This window comes from Hetaerina americana, unplaced genomic scaffold (assembly GCF_022747635.1).
Source record: "Hetaerina americana unplaced genomic scaffold, ioHetAmer1.1.p SCAF_76, whole genome shotgun sequence".
NCBI classification, from domain to species: domain Eukaryota; kingdom Metazoa; phylum Arthropoda; class Insecta; order Odonata; family Calopterygidae; genus Hetaerina; species Hetaerina americana.
In genome coordinates this window covers 1249751-1272708 of record NW_027287383.1, presented here as the reverse complement: position 1 = coordinate 1272708, position 22958 = coordinate 1249751, and the positions used below count along the sequence as shown (strand labels likewise).

Genomic DNA, 22958 nt, shown 5'->3' with positions numbered 1-22958 from the left:
TCACATTGCCGGCGCTCTCCTCGAGCCAATGACCATGAGGGTCGAAATTTGGCAACTGTGGAAGCCGCTTCCTCTGGACGTATAGATCGAAAAGTTCCGGATTAGTCGGCCTCGCATCTCGGCCGGATGGATCCCTCCTTTCTCGTTTGGGCTGACATGACGCGGTCTTGTTCCCTTCCATTGAATTGGTTTGTTTTCGAAGGGCACACCGTGCCACTTGGAGGCGGGGATAGGCGTTTTACGTCGTCGCGGCGCTCCTTTAAAATAAGTATCGGTAAACGTATCGCCAAGGCCAAGGTCACCTCGGTTGCCAGCTGATTCGACCGAACGGTCACGCTCTATGAGCGGAAGAACTCGCTTCGATGAGCGAAGGTGGTCGAACTAAGGGATTTCGCGTAGCGCGTGCGCCTGGGGACTTGATCACGTCGCGGCGTGGTGCGAAATTTGACGTTTGCGGAAGGGGTAGTTTATCATCGGATTCGGTGCAGCATCCCGTTGAAGGGCTGCGTGATTTGAGACGCGTGTGTCCACAATAGTACACTGGTATCTTAGATACACACGTGGATCGGAGGGATTGAAACACCTCCCATTTGTTCCAATGCTGCACCATCAACACTGCTCAAATCATATCGTCCCATCTTACAAATAGTCTTTAACTACCAATAATAATATTTATTATGTTAAAATTCTAAACTAGAGCGTTGGCATTATTCATGAGATTGGGTCACACGATACGTAGAAGAATAGTTTCTTTATTTTTAAAGCAAATTGAAAGCAACTTTATTAATCATCCACTTAAAAGTTTTCCGTTTATTTTTTACGCGTTCCGACGCCCAAACGTTATATTTCCTGTTAATACAGTTAAGGGAATGCTGGGTAATCTTTGGGGGGGAAGGTAAATAAGAGGACCGGAATGTGTATGGTGAGGAGTTAGTAATGGGTTTACCTTGCGGACTGTCTAAAATTCAACAAGGATGAGAAATTGAAGTGGTGTTTTTCCGAAGAATCGTCATGGGGATAGGGTAGGGCGAGGAAATAAGACTTAAGATGGGATAGAAATGTTTGGAATGGCTAATAAACGGGTGTTGAGACGAGACATTTCTACTTAATACCCCGCAAGCCGCCGCAAGGGGGTGTGGCGGGGGGTGTTAGGACACCACCCGTAATTTAGAAAAGAAAAAAAACCGCATGCAATAACCAAAAAATCATGCATCCACAAAAAAACATGGCATACATTCATGCATGAACACTTACACCCCACACACATGCAAACACTCAAACTACATCTTACATACACATGCACCTGAAAGTATACCTAACAGCTTTGCAGTGTTTCACTTTGCTCCGACTTGTAAATTCAACGTTTTCGATATTTCTACAGTGACTTCGGTTTCTTACGATTATGAGTTCTGATTGTTCGGGGAAATAATGAGTATTTGTACCGATCTGTCCTGGAATCTATCTCCCTTAGTTTATCTTTGTGGTCTGATCTACCCAAGTAGTGTGGGGCCATTATAATTCCTTCAGTGTCGCAGTTAAACTCGTTTGTTCTGAACCTTTCTAAAAGTCTCGCTTGTTCTCTCCGCACTTCAAGTGGTTCCCAGCCTAAATCCCCTAAGAGATCTGTCACACTTGTGTTCTTATCATAACAATTTTTAACGAATCTAGCGGATTTTCTCTGGATTTAATATAATTCTTTTTGCCAAATTTTCTTCCAAGGATCCCAAATACTTGCGGCATATTCCAAATGAGGTCTAACTAGAGCAAAATAACACCTCTCTTTAACTTTTTCATTACATTTCCCCACCACCCATTTTATGAAGCCAAGTTTCTTTAAAGCTGATCCGCAGACATTTAAATAACTATGGAATGTCTTACGTTGAAATAGTATACTTGCGAGTAAATGTCATGTCTCATGAAATTAAATAGTATATTTACGAGTTAATGTCATGCCCCATTGTAGTTTAATACTTGGATAATTGCGATCGTTTATTGAAAAGATTTTTGTTATGTTTTGTTTTCATTTTCTCTAAAGTCGTGGATATTTACGCCCTTCAAACGTTGCAAATATTGGCTGCTTGTATTAGTAATAGGGACCTTTAATTCATTGAAGAGTTAAAACTCCTTGGGTTCCAATTCTTCCAGTGATGGTATAGGTGTACTTCTTTGGTTGAATAACACTTTTTTCAATTTGTGTAGTCAAACCCAAGAATATGTGATTGTGCGTCACTTGATAATAAATTTAAAATGGAAATATCGTTATACTCTTAAATACTTGAGGCGCGTGACCTCCCGCTTCTCGGAGGTATCTTTTCTGACGTAAACCGTAAGCTACTGTTGCTTGCCCTTTGGCGAGTTAACACTATGGCTTCTCTGTGCCCTTTACTGGCTTATTTGTCTATGGAAGAAGTCATTCGCTGGACGGCGACTCGTAAACATAGAATCTCCGACGGGTAGACATTGCGCAAGACTTCCTATTCACTTGGACTCTGGAACAATTTTAAAAATCCCAGCGTCTTATCGACATCCTATTCCATCCCGTATGAGATTTTGATAAATGAGCTGATATGCTGTATTTTGTTTCCACAGTGTCAACGTAATTCAAAAATAGAATCTATATTAAGTGTTGAGACACTAAAAATGTTTAAGTGATAGCCTGTGTCCTTGTCTTGTTCTTGATTTCTTAAAAAAATAGCGTTTCGTTTTTCATAGCAGCCAAACGAAATCTGTCCTACGCGCCATATCGGTACCTTGAAACGTGTGACGTATGTAACTTAGTTAGGCCCTAAAGAAGCGGAGCAACTCTTCCTTAAAAAAGTGTTAACCGAAAGTAGTGTCAACTCGTGCTTTTCCGATACAGCCCAAATCTTTCAGTTTAGTTTGCGCTCATTTCTATTTCTTAGATCAATCCGGTCAAATGTGTCGTGCAATTAAATTTGCAAATATCTGCGCCTAGGAATTGTTGCGGGAATTCAATTTTCATTTTTTCACCGTATCAATTAGTTCACGCAAACAACTCGATTTACACGTCCACGGCCGGTTGTGATGTATGTACATATAGCAGCCATCATTATATTACTCGATCATTTATATATTTCCATGTTTATTTTAGCTTTTTAGTCTATAACGTCTGTGTAAACGCAAAAATCACGTTTTGGCTGGGAATCATAATACCGACAAGGTTTTTATTTACCTAAATTAAAATTACTTGTCGCGATAGAGATGTTTCGAGGTTTGATGAAGGATTGGATTAAAGCAATCACTGTATTTACATGCTTGTACATCATTACTTTCCCATTCGGATAATATTTTAAATCTGATAACTATGTGTATTTGCGACGACAGTTAATTGAAATGGAACTCGATGAAAGGAGAACCTAACCCACCTCTCCGCCACAATAATCGTTCCTTAAATAGAATGTCGCTGAGCAATGACGTTACGGTTCGTGTGACGCCCGCCATAGATGAGAAATTCACTGGTCGAGCGGAAGAATAATATTATAATTTGATGTATAAATATATAAAAACAAAAAAAAAACTCAGTCCAATGCTCTACCCACTGGACTACCACGACCCATATATATATATATATGTATATATATATATATATATATATATATATATATATATATATATATATATATATATAAACACAGTAATCAACCCGAAGGTCGGTTTAGTAGGTAATGGTAGAGATCACCCAGTACCAAGCCCTATACGGCGTGTGAAAATTCACACATCAGGGTAGGGGCGCCAGTTTGTTTCCCTGTGCCGGTTATGGTTTCCCAGGAATATCTGGTACCCGAAAAATCACTTAAGCTTGGGTGGAGCTGCAGGTGCTCAGAGTGCCTTGGCCGAGAATCGAACCCGGGACCCTCCGGTCAGCAGTCTCAATGCTCTACCCACTGGATTACCACGACCCATATATATATACATACATATGCATACACGCATATATATATATGTATAAAAATATACACATAAATATACAAATACATATATATATACTACCTTGATCAAAAAGTTCCCGGAATAACCACCGTGTGGCGCTCCCATCGTTCCGATTTGAGTTCTGTTTTTTTTGTTAAATTGGTAAATCTGTTGTTGATATTCCCTTTAAATCTTAGTGTCATAACTTGACATTTGCAAAAGTTACGTAGCCAAGAGTACATCTATCTCTGTGTGTGTTGGCGATTTTTTACAATTTCAGAAATGGATTTAAATTTGCAACAACGAACTTGTATTAAATTTTGCGTAAAAACGGATTTAGTGGCGCACGGACGTTGGAAATGTTGGAAAAGTGTTTCGGCAACGATTCTCTAAAAAAAACGGTCGTTTACCAGTGGCACGAGCGGTTCAGAAGTGGTCGTGAGTCAATCGAAGATGATGAACGCAGCGGCAGACCATCGACATCGAAAGTCGGTGAAAAAATTGATAAAGTAAAAGAAATGTTGGTCAATAACCGCAAATTAACCATCAGAGAAATAGCGGAGGACTTGAACATTGCCTATGGATCCGCCCAAGACATTGTGGTTAATGATTTGGGTTTCCGTCGTGTAGCATGCCAAAAGACCTCAATTTCATGCAAAAAAGAGACCGTGTTGACGTCGCAAAAGACATGATTTGCGAGGCTGAATCCGATCCCACATTCATCAAAAGGATCATTACTGGAGACGAGACGTGGGTTTTTGAGTACGACACGCAATCCAGACATCAGGCAAGTGAATGGCGTTCACCAAATGAGCCGAGACCAAAAAAACCACGTCGTTTTCAGTCAAAAAAGAAGGCAATGCTGACGGTTTTCATGGATTACAACGGTGTAGTGCATCATGAATTTTTGCCAGACAGTAAACAAAGAGTATTATTTGGGCGTTATGAGACGTTTGCGTGAAGCAATTCGCCGAAAGAGACCAGAAATGTGGGCAGAAAACTCGTGGATTTTGCACCATGATAACGCACCGTCGCACAGTGCTATCATTATTCGTAATTTTTTGACGAAAAATGCAACAAATACCATCCAACAGCCACCGAATTCACCTGATTTGGCTCCCTGTGACTTCTTTCTGTTCAATCGAGTTAAAAAACCATTACGGGGAACGCGTTTTAGCAGCCGAGAGGAAGTAATGGAAAAATCGCAGGAAGCACTGATGGACATACCGAAAACCGAATATAAAAAATGTTTCGAGGATTGGATCAAGCGCTGGCATAAGTGTGTTGCAGTCGATGGGGATTACTTTGAAGGGGACAATATAGATTTAGATGAATAAACTTGTATTTTTAATTTTCTGAATAAATTCCGGGAAATTTTTGATCAAGGTAGTATATATATATATATATATATATATATATATATATATATATATATACACACACACACATGATAGGAGCATATATTTTCTATTTGAAGATATTGATGAACATAATAATATTACATTTTGGACCCATGTTATTCATGTGATTATTTGATTTGTGTTTGCCATTTGGGTGGAAAAGACGTCGCAGTCGTGCCGTGTGCTGTTTTCTGAGACACAAAGACGCGTTAAATGCGGATTCCTCTGGATATTTCCACACTCGACTGTGGCTCAATGAGTGGACATTTTTTTCATGAATCTCGTGTACAGCTATTTATTTCCTGCATTATCAGCTGATTGGTTTTTCTTTCACTGAATTTTTCCAACCTTGTGAAATTCGTCTTAATAAACTCGTGCTGTGTGTAGGTGTCCTTATCAAAGTGAAAAATATTGCAATGCTTTGTGCCAACCGCGAAATGGCCTTGCTCTCATCGTTTGTGAGTTTGGTCGTAAATGTCTTGTCTTCTTGAATAGATTTAATGCGCTTATTTAGCTAACAATGGAACATACCCAATGGGCATGCTTGGGTATGTTGAGATTAAGTGTAAGTATATTTCTAATTTTTGGTTTCGTTCTAAACTAGACGATGGTGTTTGACAATCGGAGGAGTTTCTCATTCCAATTAAGGTAATTTTAGTTATGAGGAAGTGAGGATTTTAATGGCCCTTTGTTAGTGATACGAGTTTGTGATACGGGTTTGATTGTAGACGTTCAAATGTTGAATTTGTTGATAATTTATATCATGAAGTTGCGGAATATTCCCCACATGATTGAATGCACTGTATCGGAACTGTGCACTCGCTGTAATGAGCCATCATGAGTGATTGAAGAAAGTGAATTTTCATTAGCCGTTCCCCTTAAGTTTGTTTGTAACTTCCTTTGTATGTATACTTAAAGAATATTTCAAGTCATTTCTAGCAGATTCTACTTGTCCATTGCATGCGGTTCTCTTAGGAAGTGGTATTACTAAGATACGAGGCTATATTCCGAGCCGGTTGTGAGCAGAGGAATGTTTTTCCTGGGGGAACAAGCGATATCGTTTGGACCTTGAAGCGAGTAGGAAGATAGCGGCTAGCCGGCGTGCACCCAGCTCAGTTCCCGGGAAGTCTTATTCTCCTAGCTTCTGATATATCCGCCCTTTTGTCTTTGAAGGGAAGGAAATAATAAAAGTTTTAGTGTAAGCAATTAAGTGTGTTCATCGCAGTTCACCTTCATTCTATTTTTTAAAATTAAATGTAACGTTCTTAGAAAAGAAGCGTGCTATTGTAAAGTCGCTTCGAGATTTTTTGGGATAAGTGGGGTATCAGATGCAAATGCATCGCAAAAACGTGATCTAGGTTTTTTACTGTTTATCCGCTGTAAAAGAAGCTATTTTTAAGGCATCGTAGTGCAATGGTATTTTAAAGGGTCGTGGATTAAAATTGTGAATAATAAGGCATTAACTACAAGATACGCGCGGACCATCAATACTTGATTTATCTGTAACAATAGCGGCAGAAGGAAACGATGATCGTCAGTACTCGCTGTCACATTGGAAGTTATCTACCTCCAGTCTTTTTGGCGAAAATCCATTTCTTTGCTCTGTGGTTGCGTGCGATTGTACGGGTGCAAGTTAAGTTTGGCAGTTCGTGCAATCTGTATTCGAAACTGCGTTTATGGATTTTACGTCAGATGCCTTTTAATTAGATCCTGTGACGGGTAATTCACATCTGTAATGCCAAACCGAGAAAGGTAGATGAAGACTGGATTATTTTTAACATGCCGCGACGAATTTCGGCTACCCTTGCCCCTTTTTCATCTAGATAAGGTCAGGAGGAAGGTTAAGAAACAAATGGTAGTAATCAATATAGTAATTTTTTGATCGTTAGTGGGAGGGGGGGTCAATATATTTTCCAAGGGCCAAGCTTGTGGCTTTTTTGAACCATAAATACCTTCCGTCCCCTGTGGAATAATCAATACCTTACGTCAACTTAATTTCAACCTTATTTTTCTTTTGTTGGCTGACTTAATTTGAAATGCAACTTATTTCGTTTTGCGGGGAAATGCTATGTGAATTCCCGTGTAATGTGTTAGTTTTTCCCTTTCTTGACCGGATATGGAAAAACTTCAATGATATTGCGAAATTATTCCTTTGTATTTTGTCGTCACTGAGTCGCAGCTAGTAAGATTATGCTGTCCTTTGTGCCATGCTTTCATTCAACGATGGGCAATCAATTAGTGCGTTAATGAATTCGACGTGTGTGAAATCTTTCGTGCTTTCTAGAATAGATGAGAGAGCCCTATCAACGCGAGGATCGATAGGATTCGAGTGATGTTGCAATGTGTGCTCCCTCTTCGAGTGGGGATGGGCGAATCGATTCCGCTGGAAACGCCGTGTCACTCGTGGCCAATGATTCTGCAAAACCCATCCATCTTTTTATCGTCGTCGTCATTCGTGTTCAACGGTAACCACCAGCAATAAGCTTTAAGGTTTAATCTAGGAATTACTCAAGTGGTTATGTTTTCCAGTGTTGGTCCGGTTATTTTCTGCAAATAGCGATAGTTTAAATTTAATCGTTTGTCATTAATAGTTGGGGGGGAGGGGTCCACAGCAGATATTGGGAATATTTTTTAATGATGGAATACTAATTGCGGGCTCCGCAAGCCCATCGACACCGCAATCGCGTCAACATAAGCTGCCGTTCAGCTGTATACTAAAATGCATTCTGGCGACGAAGAAAAATCACTTATCATCCAAAATAGAAGTCACTTGAGAGAGCAAGAGTTCATCTGGAGTTGGATTCGAACACGAGAGCTATAGGGTGAAAATGCGATAAACTGTCGACCTGATTCCCGTAATCGTATGTCTTAGTTCCTCTAGTTCCCTTATATAGCGCCTTCTAAAGACATTTATCTGACGAGAATCTTCTAAAATTTTCCGGATATGTGGTTCTATGTTTTATGTTATTTACCCATGCAAGAATTCGATATCAATTGGCTACTCCGTTAACGTACTAACAATGGTCACAAGAAACAGCAATTGACTTGCAGCGCTGAAAGTTGTTGGTGGTAATTTTGGAACTACAGTGGTAAATTAAAGGTACGACGTTAAAAACTTTTGAAACAATGTTACGTATAGCATGAGTCCTTGTATCAATACTCGCGCAATTGGAAATATGCAGACACTCCATCGATTATGTATCCTTGTAAATATGTAATCATTCCCGTTGTCATCAGTGGTCGTGTGACTCGTAAGGTTAGTTTGATTTGGTTTGAAGCCCTGCGTAATTCATTCCTTTTCAAGAATTTCCAAGGCAAAATACCGAAGCGTGAGATTTTAAAATGCAACTTCAAGTGGGCAGCGGACTAGTGACTAAGTTTTAAGGTATCCTGAATTTCTGCGTATTCTGTTAGCAAGTCATGTAGATGGTTATCTCTTTGTAATAGAACCTATAAAATCTTGGGGAAAAGATTAATTAAATATTTTGAAAGTTTCGTTTTAATCATGGGTGTTGCTACCCACGCAATTGAACGATATAAAGGAGTAGGCCGAGCACATATCTATAGCCGAGCCGAAGACTAAAATCGTTCATTTTCCGGCGAAGTTGTTTCAGTAAACAACATGGAAGACCTCTAAGTTTCGGAGAAGGAGAATAATTTCAAGGCACGAAGGCTTGTTCAGATATACCTACGAGATTCTCTATAGTAAATTTTGAATCGCGTGACTGGCGTCGGTATGACGAGAGGTTTAATATTTCATGGACACTACCCACGAACAGATGGGTGGCTGGTAACCGGATCTGACCCTTCCCCGCCCGTGCGTTGGTGGAAAGCACTAACTGACTTCGAATTGTTTGATATGTTTTCATCTTCATGCTTAAAAACATCGATAAGAGTTTTATAAAATCATAATTCTCCGAATAACGGGAAAATTACATGCCGCACAATGTAGTTTTTCTGTAAAAATCCGTTCTTCGTTGTTGAAGTAATTTTTAATTTAGGAAACCACCGGTAGATGAAGTACATGTATGTAATGAAATTTTTAGACTCGACCAAATTTGCAATTAGTATATCGTGAAGTATTTTCAAATTGCAGCAAGGTATATTTATATATCAATGCTAATGTTTATTTTGAGCACACCTTTTGCATTCGTATTCAGCAGATTAGCAATAATCAACATAAAACTTGAATTGTTAAATTATGTATTTTTGTCGGTTCCGACTTGTCCAACCAGCTGAATTGTATAGACATAATCGCGGTCAGTTTTCTCTTGCAAGACCACTCTGTCAATTAACTCAAGCTAAAAAAATATAATCGCGGTCAGTTTTCTCTTCTTGCAAGACCACTCTGTCAATTAACTCAAGCTAAAAAAATTAAAAAGTGCCAATTCAACCAGAAACCTCCTCAGTCTCAACTTTGTAGTAATGATTCGTTTAAATGAGTATCACTTTGAATATTGAGTTACAGGTGCATCATCAAGCCTGATCCTGACTGTTTTCGGGGACATCTAATGGTCGCGCAAATCTGTGTGTGGATCTTGGGTCTATAGTTGTCAGGACTTGGCTGTGGTGACAAAAATGCACTACCTCACTATCTGTATCTATGTCTTGAAAATCATCACACTGTGTATAAAAGACCTGGTGGAAATGCTGAGTCTCGTATTTTGTGTAAAATTGTTCAAATTTCTGAAAGGGAGTAAGGATTTTCATGTTCCAAAATAACGGCGTAATTCTGTCCGTGTGACATAGTAAAATCGGCAAATCGTTTAAAAATATGCATAGCTCACATTTCCGCCTGTGTCATTATATACCTTCCATCTACGTGATTATTCTCAAGCGTTTATGTAATGTATTGCGCATTACTTTCATTTATAGTTGTTTACATCTTGGATTGGTAGAGAACGTTTCGATGTGTCACACATCCACTGCAAAAGGAAGTGAATCTTGATGATTTAAATTACCTCACTGGTGATATGATTAGAAAATTTCTAATATGGAAACGTCTAAAGATAATGAATTGTTTTTCCTCGGAAATTGTTACAGATTTAAGTCCCTTCACGAACATAGAGGGAGCCCATTGCCAGCCTATTTATAAACGACTTTGAAAGCAAACTGCGTCTGAAGGTCGTGTACCCAATCTTGGAATACATTACCAGTTGTCCATCGTCAGCGTCTTGTTCTTTTCTTTTCAGGCATACAGAAACAGTTTTTTACCTAACTGTTGTTGATAATCAGAAGAAAACTGCGAAGTAGTAAATGCTTGTTTGCTCGCTGTCCTCCTAAGCACCAGTCTTAGCGGTGAATTTGTCGCCCATTTTTGGACATTGGTTTTCACCACTAGCATGATTGAGAATCACTGGCTGTACCGTTTTCATTTTAAAATATTACCCTTCACTTTGGAAAGTTTTTGTGCGTATATAACGTTACATTATCCTAGCAGTAATTGCGATAAAGCTTAGATTAAGTTATTGAACAAACGTTGTATCTGTACCTGTAAGAACTGACTGTGCCGTCAAATCGACAATGACTTGCACTTGTGATTATTATTAGACTGTGATAGGTATAAAATGTCTCGTTTGTTGTTCTTGTGTGGATGACGTACTTCTAGCATGCAGACTTGACCGGGTGGTTTTTAATTAAACTGAAGGACTACAGATAATCGCTGATTTAATGTCGTGATTAGAATTTGTAGATAGCATATCATCGGTGCGGACGTATGAAATGACTTAGTGGCAAAAACATAAAAGGAATTTATTTGGACTGTCCCTTTGAGTTTTGGAGCTCGAGTTCGAGGTATAGGCCCACATGACCTTGATAACATATTTCGTTGTTGAACATTTGACTTCATCTAAAGGGCGCAAAATGTAGTGTATATTCTTTATGCATGGTACTACGGGTAACCATTCATCTAATGTACTAGTAAGAGACCAAAATTCACTCTCGCCACCGGAATTTTATATCGTATATACATTAATGCATGCCACCATGTCCGTGGCACCTTGAACGCTAGGAAATTCCCAGATCAATTACTCAGGTGTGTGCGTGGCCAGTGGTAACTGGTGGACCCCAATTCTAACCTGATGGAGACCTACCATTCAGCTGCCAGTTGGCCGCCCAACCGAACGCCAATCTTTGGGTAAAATATTAACTTTTAATGAAGGCCCTACTTCTTGGCTTTTAGAGCCAGTCGATTGAGGCTATTATCAAAAAACGTTTATTTGGATTTGTTTTATTTGAATTACCATTAATTTCATTATAACCTCGCAGCAAATATGTAGAGGCATTAATGGTGAGCTGAAATTCTATCATGAATTATAGTAATTGTTTTGTAAATGAGCTAGTTTACAAAATTAACTGTGCTTGGTTTCCCAAAATTCTGTATGTATTGTGTAATAAACCAAATCATTAACTTCGTCGCCCTCTCGAATCGAACTAATTCCAAGCTGTTGCTTCCTCGACGCTTACTCACTCACATCTGAGAATGTTGCCTGGTATGTGGTGCATTGGAATTTTATCGGTTTAAAATAATTATGAGTGCAAAACTGCTTAGCATAGGTTTGCGCTTTAAGTTGTGAGGTTGTTTGTAGTAATTGTTCATGCTTAAATAATCGCCTTGGTATGCCGCCCTCTGCGGAAGACGAGAGAGGTGGCCTACCTAATGTGGCCATTTTGTTGACCGAGGAGAATTTTCGTACGCACGCCACTTTCTGGAGGCAGTAGTAGGTTAACTGTATTGCTAGATCCTTGTGAATAATTTCTCTTGATGCTTCTTCGACGCATAAATGAAAGTGACTGCCCATTATTGTGACCCAAAGGTCACACAATTGGGGAAGTTGTGGTTGCGGAATGCAAATGCTCCACCAAAATTTTAAAAGCATGCCAAACCTGCCTTTGGAATAATTTCCCTGCAATGGGTTGTCACTTAAATCCAGTCTTAAATGATTTCATTCTGCGTTAATAGTATTATCAGCCATTGAATGAGGGGAGGCAGTTTAGTCCAAGCGAGTCGCTGAAGCGGAACGAATACGAATTGCAAGCATTAGATAAGATAGTTTTTTCGTTTAAATTGTTTTGATCACTGCACCAACCCAACCAAGTAGTCGCGCATTTTATTGTGCAGCAATAAATTGGCCCGATTTTTAACGACCATATACTTTTTTGGTATTATTTTTTCTTTTTTATTGTTCACTATGGGCCGCTACGTAATGCCTTTTTAGATTCTTCGTCACTAAAGACAGTTTCATAGCCGAGGATACTGGTTCGTGACTTATTTTCAACAATTGCATAAGATCCTTTATTACAAGGCATATTGGAACTGGTCCGTAGGCGTAAAAACCTAAGGTAAATATCAATGATATCCCAAGATTCCGCGTAGAATTCATAAAACCGTTCCGGTTTTCTCTTCTTGCCAATGCGTTTGGGAGTGGATATTGTCCCAATGCGCGGTAGCTGACCACCATTCTTGTATGATTGTTTCACATAAATTAGTGTAGCAAAAGTAAAGGGACAACGCGGAAAGTAATAAAACGACGGACTTGGAAGTCGACATCGATACCCGAGATGAAAAGAATCCTTGTCATAATCACATAACGTGTATAGGAAAGGTTAAAATATTGAACGCATCCAACAAACGTAATGTTGCTGCTACTTAAGCATAGAAATACTATATGTATGTATCGGAACTTATGATGTCTAGAAATAGTATGTGCCGCATTGCTTAATCCTTGCGCCAACCCCCTTACTAATACGTATTTCCGAATTTAGTGGAGCGTCCTTAGTATTTCGTCATACCTTAAGTGTCTCCTGTATTCTTATCCTAGACGGGGCATTATATCTCTGCCATCGAGGAAAAGTAAAATGATAACTTTTAAGTGTAGGCTACCGGAAAATGTTGTCCTCGGGATTTGGCTTGTTCATAGAATCCTCTTAAGCTTATCCATTTCCTCAAACGTAAAGACGTATCAAACCGAACTTGGAAATGTTTATCAGTGTTATAAGGGACAGAAGAGCATTGGATATGATGAGTAAAACTCATTTTCTTACTTTTTGAATATCAAGGATTTGGGAAAATTTCCCACTATTTGTAAAAATTTTAATGTTCAGCATCATCCAATACAGCCTGTCATATTTCTGAAACCTGGCATGGGATGAATCACCAGCTACCAACAAAATATTGGACGCAATATTTATCAAAGTGCAACAAAATACACTTGGATATTATTTCTGATATAATTTAATGAGAGAAAATATCAGTCATTGTATTAGTCGGTTATTTCTGAACAATTCTTCGTTGGAATCCAATGCTTCTTCTAGATTTTCTTTCTTTAAATCCTAGCAATGAGGACAACATTATGGATTCTTCACGACATCCTATGCCTTCTACCATACTTCTTTAATAAATGTCTTCAGCTTTGCTGTGATAAATATGGAACCCTTCAAGTTAGAATAGTTAGAGAGTAGTTATGTTCAATATTAAGCAGATTGCTTCATTACTATCAGTGTTCGCTTATATTAGTGATCTTCACTGCTTAAATGCAGAAAAATATTCTGGTTTATTTTTATTTGGATAATTCTCAATTTAATTAGTAATATATAGTTAATCGTGCTATAAATAAACTAGTTGAATGCCACTGAGGTCCTGAAGATGATAGTTTAAGTAGTGTCCCTGAAATTTATTTTGGAAACAGTTAAAATTTGGTCTCAAATGGACATGTATACCACTTTCCAGTTATATTTAGAGATTTTAGACGCTGGTTTGGGATCGTTGTAACAAGACAGGCTTTCTATAAGCAATGCTGACAATTTATCTTCAAATGTTGATTTTCTAGAAAGCCTACAACAATGGGAAAGCATTACTACTGAGCACTCAAAACCTTCATATTAGACGTAAATATTATCGATTATCTTCGTATAGATTATAAACATAGCTTTACAAAATAATTCATATTACCAAGGAAATGAAAAAAAATTACTTATCCCTAGTTCTATAGGTACTACTGAAATTTTCCTCCTAAGCAGAATCTGAATAGATTCGAGAGCCTAACAATATTTTTCTCAGAATTTCTAATGATCAACAAGGGAAAGTTAGACTAAATAAATAAAAGCATTGTTACTAGGGAGCAGAGTTATTCTAACCTCCAGAAATTTACCAGCCTAGGGATGTTAGGTATTTTCACAAAGGAAAGATTTATTTTGAACTGAATTTATGGTGTGAATCAAGTATTCACAAAATATATACCTTAGAGCAAAATATACAATTAAGATAGAAGAAATATGGATTTCCTGTCTTTATGCTTTTTTGCCGTGTAATGATACTTAATTTATATTTAATTTTTCATATCATATGGTAAGAATGATTGTTTTTTTGTTCGCCAGTAGTATGCAACAGCTGCAAAATCCGCAAGTGACTGCCATGCCCCAGCACTACTCCATAACGCTGGGCGTGGGGCCTCGGTGGTGGTCCTGATGTCCCCCACGCCGCAACAATTGTGTCTACGCCGTTGTCACTGCAACAAAGCACAGAGGGCAGCGGTGTGGGGAAACCTAAAGAGCTCTCTGTGAGCCAACCTACATCACAGTACCATAATCATGTGAGCAACCATCCACATCAGGTTGTCAGTGTAAGCATGGAATGGTTTATTTGTAGCTTCCTTTTATTCAATCCTAAATTATATGTCACTATGTTAGGTCACCAAGATATTTTGAAGCCTGATCAATGTATAAAAATATCTTTATTTTTTTCTGAGTAGGTTGTTGTTTGGATTACTGTATTTCTTTATACCCACTTAGTGTAGTTGAGTATGCATGTTATATGTAAATGTACTAATGTCACAGTGTGATAAAACCTATGTACGACTTCACAGGAGAGTGAGTTGATAGCAAGGGTAACCCAACTTCACCAGAACAATGGAGAGGGAAACCAGAGCCTGCGGCTGACATTTGTGCTTCACCTTACGGAGAGTACACATGTGTGCTGGGAAGCTGTACTTTGGCAGCAGCGTCTGTACTTGCAGGTGCCCTCATGCCTACTTCCTGAGGGTTCAAAGGAAGGGTGGGTGGAGTAATAAGTTATAGTATTTACTTTCATCATGTGTATGTACTTCAAGTCTCAGTATCAATTCAATTTATTTGCAATGGTTAGCTTATGTCATGGCAGGATAGTGAATAAATTATGTATCTATGGTTTGATTCCATTATGCTATTATATTATTAATTTTAAAAGCATATTTTTGTCATTTAAGCATTAAAGATCTTTTAGAATTAGATGACCACTATTTTACTGGTTTCAAAATCACTTCTCCCAGCCAATGGCTGTCAGCAAATGGTTCTGATAAAAGTAAATTCAATAAGTTTTCACTTTATGGTGATAGTTTCCTGAAGTTGCATTCTTACCTTTTGTTATTTGTTGATTCTAAATGTTATGATGATAATTTTAAACAATGATTCATTATGTATTTCCTATTTACTGACTTAAAGAATTTTTGTCATCCTTCTGTAATGAAAATGGGGCCCTGCCCACTTCCTTTATTTCTTGTATTTTTCTTTATATTGCTGAATAGACCATTATTAATCCATGACCATGAATTTATTCATAATGATGCGGATGAATATGTTGATAATGTTAATGAGTTCTTTTTTTATTTTCCAAGCATTCAGGACTTCATAGTGGAAAGTTTCAAATTCATAGAGCAAAGTTTTGACTAAGATGTTGATTATGGTCATAAGAATGTTAAATAAATAATTAGGTTGGCCATTTGGCATGCTTTCTTCTCTTTGTTAGTGGAGATGTTTTTTAATATTCAAAATATTCATGGATTTATTTGCAGATCAGGAATGCAAATTTGCATGGCTTATAATCTAATGTAAATCTAATGAAATTGTAACATGCACTCTCTTAAGGATAGCCTGGGTGTGAATGTTTTGATTTGATTTGAAACAGTTGTTCACCCCAAAGGGGAGGCTTTATGATCTACCTTACTCCCTTTTTCAAGGACCAGGTTAATCTTGAGTTAAATGCTGGACTATTTCTTAATGAAGAGAATGCTTTCAAAGTATTGCTTCAAAGTGTTGCTTCGTCTTCTTACAGTTTTGTGTCATTGCTGGAGTATGCCGAGGAAGTGCTGAAATGTGAGCACGTCATTGTGTGCTTCAAGAAAGATCGAAGTGATCGAGGTAAGACAATGAATGCATGCTGAATTCATAAACTAATGACAATTGGCAGAAAGGGATGCTTTAGGTTTCCATATTAAAAGATTTTGTACTTTTACATGGACTTAATTTAAAGTTGCATGTTTCACTGGATCATTGGTACAAATTTGATTTAAATGCCCCCAAAAGGTAAAACTTTTTCTCTGGTGGATAGAAAACATGAAACATTATCAAATAAGAAAATATTATTATTATGGCTACATGAGTAAGATTTTATGTATGTCAAATAATGCAATGAACATATATTGTATGTCAAATATCTCCTCAAGAAGGCTATTAAAGGAATGCATACCTTTTCTCCAATATTCCATGATGTTGTCAGATCAAACAATCTTCAGGAAAGTTATCAAATGGACTGTGTAGTGATAGTACCAATCAAAAAAAATTTTATTGTAATGTTGATTTGTAATTTTGAAGACTTTTTTTAGGTATTAGGCAAATTGGAATAAAGTGGTTGCTTATTGTAATGTTGAATGTGCCTGAAGTTGACTTGAAATAATATTTAATAACTATTTTATCTAAATAATTCATTAATTTGATGAATACGTTTTAATTCCAGCTCTCCTCGTCAGAACCTTCATGTTTTTGGGGTTCCAAACTCTTGCACCTGGACATCAGATGGTGCCTTGCAACACCGAGAGCAACCTCTACATGCTGTATGTCATCGAGTAAGAAGATATCTATCTGGTGTGCCCCTCCGCACCCATCCATCCCTCCCATCCCTCCCTTAAACCCCATCCTAGCCCCACACTGCCATCCTTCATGCTGGTCAAGAGTTAAACTGTTTGACGCTTGCCAATAAGCTAGAGAGGAAGGTCATTTCTTATATATGAGCTGTATCATTCTTGTGGATCAGAAATTTTGCATGCAATAGTTTCACTTTTTAGAATTTTGAATGTTGGAATGTAATTTGCAGAATGTAATGGGTGGCATCCAACTCCACATCCTATCACTCCCCTTCACCCCTCATCCTTGTTACCAAATGTTTATCTCTCTCTCTCTCTCTTCATGATGTTTCCCCATGAGCTGTGTATTATGAGCATACATACCAACTGAGGCAGGTCAAGTTGGTAGGGGGTGATAATTAAATCTGTATTCATCCTCAGTAGTATTGACAAGAAGGCAATGGCAGAAGCATAGCAGTGTAAACTATCACTCAATTCATGGAATGCCTATTGTTATTGTTTCAACGTGGTGTGTAAATTTAAAATAATTAAATATTTTCATTGGTACCGTACGTTTTGTATTACTGAATTGTCCTGTTGATTTCTAATACTTTCATCTGTTTTGGAAAAAAGGATATACATTGTGTTTATTTCAAAATTACTTGAATGTTCTTTTGTATAATTAAATATAATTTTGTTATTCTAAAAATGTGGCACTCAGTGTTGATAACATGTCAAAATTTTCCCATGACGGTAAAATTTAATAGTACATATAGCATGTTCCTTACACATGTAATTCTGGTGCCTGCTGTGTGTGCATATGCTATGAAAATTGCTGTGGCAGTCAATACTCTAAAACTGCCTTGCTGAGTTGTCATTTCTGCCCTATGGACGTAATGGTTAGACACACAAAAATGACAAAACTGTGGGAAAAAAATGAAAAAAAAATAAATGCCCAAAAAAATTTATAAATGTTTAGTTAGTTGATATCCTCGATTCCATTCCAGTTTTAGTGATTCCAACCACCTCATGCTTTTATTGATTTATCTAATCTTTTTTGCAAATCTGTGAAGGATGATATTTGAAGGTTGTTTCATTATGTGTATTTGTATAGGGCTTGTTTCTTTACTCTTTTAAAGGTGGTTTGAAATACATATATTGCAACTGGGAAAATGGTAACCAATAGTTTATCTGATACAGATTTTATTCTAGCTATAGTGTTTAAGGAGTAATTTAAAAATCATTTTCATATTTTTCTGTGTATTGTAATGGTTTTCAAGTTCTAAATAAATAATACACTACCACTTGATTTAATTAAGTATTTCATTCATTAAATATCTTCCTGTTGGATTGCTTTTCAGGTACACAGATTATATGTGGTAGGATAATTGGTTCTTAATAATCTCTTTGTGACATGGGGGTAATTCTACTAAAGTCAGTTTGGCTGATGTTTAAATATTAAACATTGTTTAAAGATAGGGTATGTCCAAGATTCAAAATTTAATGTTTGATCTTAGAAAAAGTTACCATACAGATGGCATTTTGGTGTGTATTGAATTGGACAAAGTTAAGGGAACCTATTCTCACATAGGTTTTCACTCTTTCACAAGTTCATGTCAGTACAATATAAATTTCCAGTTGCAGAATATTTAATAAATACCGACTCGAGCCTTTCATTTCATTGGTATTCGCCTGTTTCTTGAAATGCATTGTGTTCTGAGTTACACCAATTTTGGGCAATTTTTTTGTAAATGCTGTAGAACACAGTTCATTATTTTAAAAGTGTGAGATTAGGATTTCTGCACTGCAGAGTATATGACTTGTGTGTCATTTATGTACATGTTAACTTATAGGAGCGCTCTTTGCTAATACTTGAAATGTATCGTCATGTGTTGAGATTTGAATTATTTCTATCTTTGATATCCCTTGTACAATGCACTGGAATTCATTTTAGAAAGTCCTAGAGGCATTTAAATTAATTGTCCGAACAGCTGTAAAAATAGTTTTATTTCATTTTGTTAATTATATTTCCCAGCCGATTGCTTTACATAAATCTGTTTTGTTAAAGTGAATTTAATGATTGTTTTATTTGTTTGGCTGGAGATAGAGGTGAAACAGTGCATAGGTCATCAACAGGTTTTGTGGACACATTGGTGGGAGAGTGGAGCGGTGCATTGTCATGGTGGAAAAGTGATTTGTCTTTCATAAATTTTTTAATAAACTCATGAAATTCTCTTACATCCGTTTTTTGGAAATCACTTGGGTAGCTTGATTCAAGCATATGCTAAGCACATTAATCGACTTGACTTATTTGGCTGAAACTTAGTCGTGTTCCTTTGCCAATTGACAAAAACTGCTATGCACCATTAAGGCCTTATTTTGGATCTCTCAAACTACCCTTCCGTTTCCTCATTCACCCTACTGTTGTTTTGTTGGAGAAATTGCTCATTTTCTCTAGCCAATAAATAAGTTAATGAAAAAAATTGGTGCCTCTGGAATGCTGCTTCAAATTTCATATGTAGTGCATCTTTTTGGGCTGTTTCCAGGACCTAACTTGGGTGTGGTGGTTCATTTTTTGCCTCTAAAACAACCACTCCAACTCCTCATGGGCCTCAATGTTCTGGTTCAACAGTATCCAGCACGCAAAGGAGCTAGCCAATACCTTCATTTGTGACGGACATGTGTGATTAATTTGTAGTATCCGCAGAATTTTTTCCTGAAGGCTGTTTAGTATGATTATTCTAGACCCTTTAAGCAAAAAATTCTCATTTACTAAATGGTTCCTCTATGGATGTTTTCGTCACCTCATCCCGACTATTAATACCTGGATTTCCATTTTAGTCAGCTAACTCATTTTGGTTGCTCTACTTACTGTGAGAGCCTAAATTCTAATCCATATGCTTATTTTATGTTTAATGCATAACATGGTGATTGATAATGCCATTCTTTATCATCACACAGGGCAAGTTAATTTGACTTCATATTGATATCTTACCAGGGGTTTTTAAAAAGATAAACAGTGTAAAATATTTTTTTTAACTGATGATACATGGGGAAAATCAGCTGCGAGGGTGATCCCAGAAGTACCCGACCCAAAAAAGACAAATTTTGGAAAAAAATTTATTTTTCAACATAATCTCCTTCAACTCTATACATTTTTCCCAGCGATGTTCAAAAAGTTCAATACCCTTTTAATAATGAGAACTGTCTTGCTCCTCAAAATAGCCATTAACTGCAATCATCACTTCTTCAAGGTTGGAAAATATTTTACCACCAAGAAAGTTTGGGAACAGAAAATAATCTGAGGGGGCTAAATCTGACGAATAGGGTGCCTGAGGCAGCAATCCAAACTTTAATTCATGAATTTTGGCCATTGCAATAACGGATTTGTGAGTTGGTGCATTGTCTTGATGAAACAACACTTTCTTCTCAGCCAAATGTGACCGCGTTTGCTTGATTTCTTCGTTCAAATGTTGCACTAAGCTTGTACACAGCTTTCTCATGCCATAATTTTCAGTTAATATGTGATATACTGCATTTTTTTAAAATGCCTACTTTGTCTGCTAGCTCATGCACTTTCAGTCAACGATCGTCCAGTATCACTTCGTGGATTTTCTTCACTGTTTCTGAGTCGTTACCTCATTTGGTCACCCTGTGCGATGCCAGTCTTGACTGCTCGTACGGCCTCGTTTAAACTTGGCCACCCAATATTTTACTGTTGTAAATGAAGGAGCAGACTCACCCAGAGTAGAATCCATTTCAGCTTTAATATTGGTTGGGCTGAGGCCTTTCAAATATTAGTATTGTATCACATAATGATGACAAATTTTCTCCATTTTCACAAAATCACTGAAAACGTTCACTATTCATGGCTGCCAAACAAATACTAAACAGCATATCATCTTCCAACCTGAAGCTAATGCTTTATAGATTGGATACTTTCTAATACAGTGATATTTGTCAAACAACTACCGCCATCTCTAGGGAGGGTTCAGCTGTTTAGCAACTGCACCGGGATGAGGCTTCTTGTATGATAATTAAATAAGCTTTGGATGATTGAATCTGGATCCTTTTCAACCAAGTTATGTTGTTGAAGTAATCTCATGTTGATTGACAATACGTAACTTGGAATTCAAAAGCAGGTGTGGATGGGATGTTAGTGTACGTTCTATTTCCCTTTCTCCAAATATGAAAGAGATAGGCCTGCTTTAAAGCCATTTCGTCTTCAGGATTCAAATACTTAAAAAAATTCTGTATTTTTATTTTAGAAGACTCCTGGGGGAGAGGTGGAAGGTGATAAGTGCTGTACATATCTAGATTTACGTCATTCATTGATGTAAGCCTCAATGTGATATGCTACATTAAATGCCACCTGGACTGGTACTGGTGTATATGAGGATCTAAGTGATATTTTTTTTAATGTTGCAACAAAAGAACACGTGTAATGACTATTTTAATGGGGTTAATTTAAGTAAATGCACGGTGCATGTGCCTTAGGGTCGAATATGGTGTCTGCAATGAGGGTATTTTTTGTCCAGAGATTATTAATACAGCTAATTGCCTTCAATTCTACCACTAGCCAAGGGAGAGTGAAGGTGGCAATCAGCCCTGGGGTAGGAGTAATGTTTTTCCACAATAAACACTTGCCATCATGGAGCCCCAATTGCACAGAAAGGAGTACAAATAAATATCTGCAGGATATCTAATCTCAACTAGGAAGGGTGACAAACTCAATGATATCCTTGAGTGGTGTAGGTTCTATGTACCTGTAGTTACCACCCTATGCCTCTGCATCCTACTGAAGCAGTGTTTTTAAAACTATGGAAGGAGGGAAAATATGTATTTATAGTTTATCTAATGCAGAGGCCCAAGACTGTAATTTGTTTCTTCTGAGAAAGAGAAATGACTCCGAGAGGGTTTGTAACTCCCATTTCTCAACATAGTCCGTCAATTTCAGAAGCCTGGAGTTCCAACCATAGTTCCCAAACAACAAGGTAGCCTGCAAATGCAGCATGAACCTTCAGAAAGCAAATTTGGAGCAAAACGGTTGTGCGAGTGTTTGAAATTCCGATCAAACAAATTCACAGTGAGCATTCTAGGTACACATAGTCAAAATGATTAGGGAAATGTTCCCAGAATGTATGAAGAATAAATCCCGGGCAATAATAAAGATACCTCCCCACCCTAAAGTGCCTTGAGATAGCACTTGCATCTATCCTTTTTCCTGGGATATGGTATTTTTCCAGTATATCTTTTTGGTCTTCCAGTTCTTTTGTATTGTTGGATTAGCGAAGTAAATCATGTTAAAATTGATACTGCCGAAAATGTGGAGTGATTTGGGCATCCCATTCCCTACCTGCCAAACCTCGCACGCACGCATTATTATCCAATTTAATAAAAATGGCTGTCGCGAATTGAGTATGTGCCATGAGTTCCTTCGCAGTCGTTTACATATCTCAATATAATTACAGCGAAGACCTTTGCCCCTCCTCCAGAGTAAGGGATAATCTAAGCTAACGGTTCCTATCGATGAATAATTCAAAATACTGATTTATGTAATTGAGAAGTCTATGATCATCCGAGTTTTTAAAAATGAAGTAAAGATTGAATTTCCAATTAATAATCAAGGAATATAACTGTATCTCAAGACAAAATCAAGCAGCAAGTGCATCTTGGGGTCAACTTTCGATGTTGCCATTCTTCTTCCACTCACAATTGCCGTTAAGAATGCAATTCCTTGAAACAATCATATCAG

The 22958-nt window shown here is 37.6% G+C and overlaps 1 long non-coding RNA gene across 4 annotated transcripts in view; it reads left to right on the top strand.

The window, feature by feature from the left end:
• LOC139697418 (uncharacterized) overlaps positions 1-18517 on the top strand; it is a 34648-nt gene extending 16131 nt beyond the window's left edge. For 2 of the 4 annotated variants that reach the window (XR_011702782.1, XR_011702784.1), the window contains exons 2-5: positions 14709-14950; positions 15194-15381; positions 16417-16502; positions 17098-18517. This is a non-coding gene — a long non-coding RNA (uncharacterized lncRNA). Of the gene's footprint in view, positions 1-14705; positions 14951-15193; positions 15382-16416; positions 16503-17097 lie in introns of all 4 variants that reach the window. The other 2 variants (XR_011702781.1, XR_011702783.1) reach the window with 1 other exon arrangement.
• Positions 18518-22958: the final 4441 nt, after the last annotated feature.